Below are 5,111 nucleotides of genomic sequence, written 5' to 3'. Positions count from 1 at the left end.
GACTAATGCAGATGGGGGAAATGTTTATATAGAATTAGAGCACAATACTCTAAAAGCCAGGACCATATTAATGACTGTAGCTGCAAGCTGCTTTTTGAGTATGCATGACATTCAGACTAACAGGAAATTTCTTTGGCATGCAATATTGTGTACATGTTGATCTGCCGGGGCATCACCTCAACTATAAACAGTTAAAGATATGCATTTCTGTAAATACATATTTTTAGAATATTATGATCAAATGTGAATTTCAGGTCAAGCACCTGCTGTACATAGAACAACAATCCATTACAGCATTGACTATGCCGAGCAGGTCTTCTACCCATACTAGGCACAGCAAGAGTGCCCTGCTTTGAAATGGAAACCTATATATTTTGTAAATTCACTGAAAAAACAGAAGCGCTCACATTTGCTCTGCGGCGCTCTTGTTTAAATATTTTATATCACCTTTATTCAAAGTTCTTACTTGAACATATATATATATTTATTTACACTTTAATTTTATGTTCAAGTAAGAACTTTGAATAAAGGTGATATAAAATATTTAAACAAGAGCGCCGCAGAGCAAATCTTTTCTATTTCAAAGTGGTTTTTTTCAGGTTCACAGATATCTCAGTGATAAGGGTTTAGCTGTTATGTGGCCAATGGTGTGGTACCTCATTTTCAACATCATCCATATAGAGAAGACTCTGCATACCTGCACATTGACAACTGTGTTGGGTGGAATAAAACCAATGCAGTCATTGGGTATGATTGACAAAAGCAGTGTTGAAGTACATCACTTATGCACTGCATATTGACACATGAAAACATTGGAATAACAAAACAATGTAACATTTATTATTTTTTCAATACAAGTAATCAGAAATCTCAAAATATTCATTAGTCTTATAAAAATAGTTGGGCTTAAATCTGTTCTCTTACTTCTCTAAATGTCATGGATTGAAGGCAATCAGTTCAATAATTGTATGTTATTCTATGTTTAAGGGTCTGATGTATTCTGAAGGGAGGGAAACAGCATTTACTTAAATGGAAGCAGGTGGCATAAAGTTCAGTCCTGTGTGAGATTTGGTCTGTGGAAGGTAAGTTGTAAGAATATTGTTGTTTTTGTTTTGTTTTTAATTTTGGTGCTTTAAACGTGATTTAAAGCCAAATTAAAGGATTTTGTGTACATACCAATATTGACGTTTGGTACTTTATTTAAACACTGAAGTTGGTTATAATACCTTATTATGTAAAAATAAGCTTGTGTTAAAACATTATATCATAATATAAACAACATGTTTATTTATTTAGACCAAATGGAGGCAGCACACATCCTTTGTGGATTGATGACCTAGGCAAACTGGTTATATTCTTTGACTGGTTGGAGTACACCAAGTGACCCCTGAAGTCCATTCCAAACTTGAGGAAATATCATCACTTCAGGTATAACAAAAGTATTATAGACAGTATCACTGCCTGTGTATGTATATCTATGAACAGAAGTCAAAATCAATTTTAAATATTTTGTCCATTTTATTCAGATGTGAGTTTTGATGTTCAAGTTAATTTGCATAGTTTATTCCAAACACTAAGTAATGTACATATATGAACATTATTTTGCAGAACTTCAGCTGACAACCAAGTGAGTGAATTCATGAGAGAGCATGCCAAGGACAGTGAGATTGAAGTTAAAATTGACAAGCCCACAACAATGGATTTTCCATGGAGAGTACCCTGAACGCATCCAACTAAAAGGACTTAATGCAAAAAGGCTCTGAGCCCTTAAATAAGTGAAAAACTAATATACTGATATGTGATCTTTATAAACTAAATATAAGATTTGAGAATGAGCCCGTTACTGAGCTGATGAAAACGTGTATCAATTTTCTATTGACAATTATTTATTCAATAGAAACATGTTCATGTGAAATGAAGCTACCAGTGATTTTGAGTGAAAAACTGTGGTTTTAGCAAATGAGTGATAGAAGGATGCTACACCCTGTCTTTTGTTGGTAGAGCCCCTCTGCCATAATGGAGACCACTATATGATTATTATTAATACAAACTTAAAATAATCTGGCAGTTGAAGCCTATAAATGCTTGAATTGAAGACATTTATAATATTGTTTGTCAATATTAGTTACTTCACAGCCTGATAAAATGTACCTTAGCAAGTTTTCTGTTTTTCTTCAATGTCTTTATTATTAAAACCTTCCTGAACCCTATAAACATTTTCAGCTTGAACTTTTACCTAGGAATAAGCATCGAAAATATAATTTTTCATGTACTATGTGACCAATTGCATACCCCTTGAAACTACATAATGACGTGTACATGCTTAGTAGTTAGTATGTTAAATAAATTGTTTTCATTTTTGTAAAATGTAAATGTGCCCATTTATTAACTGATCTAAATTTACAATTGTGTAAATTGTGTAGGATTGTTATGTTTATTAAATTAAGAGTATATATATATACTACCATTTCATGTTTTATGAGCAATGAATGACTGTACAAAAAATTACATTTGAGGTAAATTTTCATTTGTTTTCTCAATAATAATTGAGAATGGTTTTGATAATATAGTGCTGTCGTTATAATGTGGGAATTGTGTATATTGTAGTAATGAATATTTATTGCATCTGTGAATACAAATGTTTCAATAAATTCTTGAACTTCACCGAATTTCCAGCTAGTTTTTGTCATAATTTCGTTAAAAATAGGAATTTTTGAATTTTCTTTTCAGTATTTTTTTCCCTAAAGAATAGTACAGCCAGAAATTACTCATATCTCATTTTCGACCAAAAAGTGGTTTCGGGCCAAAAATCCCGTGACTGGTCACATTTGTCAATCCAATAAATTATGAAATATAAATGATTATATGCAATGAAATATGATCGGGAACTTATATGGTAGACATCTAAATCTATTGTTCACCCCATATTGTTTTGTAGAATATTTTTTTATGATATGTGTAAATGAATAATTTTCTTCATAAACATTTCGGAACATCATTTTTTGAACTAGACAAATGCCGTCATTTTGCAAACTATACCCTGCAAAATAACGTTATACAAAGAATGATACTGAAAATCATATAAACAGTTATGAACTGTTACTGTCTATTTAAATGAAAACCATCACATATTTACATTGAATGAGTGCCGTTTGTCCGTAGTTTTTTCATATAGATATCCTATAACACACATGTATTGTTGTTTTTTTCATTTATTCGAAAACAAGTTAAATTCTTTCCATCGTTTGCGCATTTTATAATCATGTGTCTTGGTCGTTTAGGCACATAACTTATGAAATTTGGTGTGTTTATTAATTTTATTTCACATCGCTTTCAACTTTAATTATAAAAATGTGTTCAGCTAAAAAATGTTCTGTTATCCGCCACATACATAAACCACCTTTGTATGATAAATTATGGTATGAGTCATCCACTTTCCTTGCACAATGTCTTATCTTAATTCAGCATTGACTCATTTTCGGTGAGTGTCTGAGTTTTTTTCGCGTTTTCTGGCGTCCCAAACAGAAAGACAAATATTATACTGTCTTTTCTTAAACTACATGGATCGCACATCGGTGGATTTGTTTAAGACTTCAATTCGATGAACTGGCGTGTTTTGTTTAATTTGAAAAGGTTTTGCAGGTTTGTATTGCAAGTGAATATATCTACTTCGATCTTCTGTAACAATTTACGCTATGTCTATAGGCGAAATGCTACGTAGACATTGAGTAGTATTTTACCTGTTTGTCGATTCCTACTTTCTTTCTTGTGAATATTTCATGACAGTTGGCTATTGGTGCATATACATCATAAAACTACAGGTATAATTGATGTGTTTTGAGAACGCAACCAATGGTGGCGAACAACTTGATAAAAAGCTTTTTGTTCGTTTAGGATCCAAGTTAAATGAAACATGCAAGATACATGACGAGCTAAGTCTTTGGTGAATTTATTATATATTTTTTTATATTTAAATTCAGCGTTAATCCCTATAAAATAGAAATATATAGCACGTCACATATAAATAATAGGGTTTGATGCTGAATTCAAGTATCCCAAAACAAATATGTTTCTTAAATTTATGGTGACGCATATATGAAATATTTGAATTTTATTATTGTGTAGAGTTCATATATTTGGATTATTCAGTTTAGATTTCTATTTAGATATAGCAGAAATATCATGCTTCTTTATATAAAGAAATTTATTTATGAGCATTAGCTTTTTAAAAGAATATATTATGATTTCTACCATCGTCAATTAAGCTTATTATTCATTTTGTTCTGTGATTTTTGTTATAGTTTTGCATTTTTTTTAATTCATCGGACACTTGGGTTTACTTCAGTAGACGGTGGGTGGCAATTATTGGATCCACTAGATATTAGATAGATATTGTTGGAATAAACTCCAACGCGGCTTCCGTCGCAGTGCCAATACGTTTAAAATGAACGTAAACAACTGAGTATGGTCTTTTATTTTTTCCTATTTGTACGAGTTAATTGAATCACCGTTGATATACTCAAAACTAGTATCTCTGACAAATATTGTGAATGCTTAAATGGCGTATCGTCTTTTATTCCGACTTATTGTTTATCTGGTATTTGAATTGCAAGAACAGAAATAATTAATATTTACAATATAAAAGGACAGAAAGCAAAGGAAAATCAAAATTTTCTTTCTTGCCCAATACACGGGAACAAGTTAAACTATAACACTTATTTGTTTGCCGTCATTCAAAAGGTCGATCAACATTATTTACATTGTCAGTGTATGTACTGCTATTTCATAATGTGTTTCATCATTTAAATATTTAAAGCCGAAGCAAGTTATAATATATGTAAATCGAATACGTGTTTTTTATTTGAAAAAAGTATTTCGAATTATAAAATACTTTGAATAACGATAATCCTTTATCATAAAAACACATGCATTGCAGGAAAAGTATCTTGAACAAATCTGAATCACTATTTTTGTTCCGAATTGACGTATTGCTAGCTTTATTTGTTGATCTTATTCGGCAATTGTTTTATATAAACTAGCATTTGTTTTCTTGTGTTCGTTTATAGTTCATTGTATGTGTAATTCTAGTGAATCATACTTGACAAGTGAAT

At 31.1% G+C, this 5,111-nt stretch overlaps 1 long non-coding RNA gene across 1 annotated transcript; it reads left to right on the top strand.

Annotated features, from left to right (window-relative positions):
* The first annotated feature begins 604 nt into the window (after window positions 1–604).
* Window positions 605–2,189, top strand: LOC128243722 (uncharacterized). Its single transcript, XR_008262878.1, has 4 exons — window positions 605–747; window positions 988–1,082; window positions 1,297–1,428; window positions 1,609–2,189. It is a non-coding gene; the product is annotated as an uncharacterized LOC128243722 (long non-coding RNA).
* The last annotated feature ends 2,922 nt before the right edge of the window (window positions 2,190–5,111 follow it).

The sequence above is a fragment of the Mya arenaria genome, chromosome 8, assembly GCF_026914265.1.
Source record: "Mya arenaria isolate MELC-2E11 chromosome 8, ASM2691426v1".
Lineage (NCBI taxonomy): Eukaryota > Metazoa > Mollusca > Bivalvia > Myida > Myidae > Mya > Mya arenaria.
This window is presented reverse-complemented; position numbering and strand designations above follow the sequence as displayed.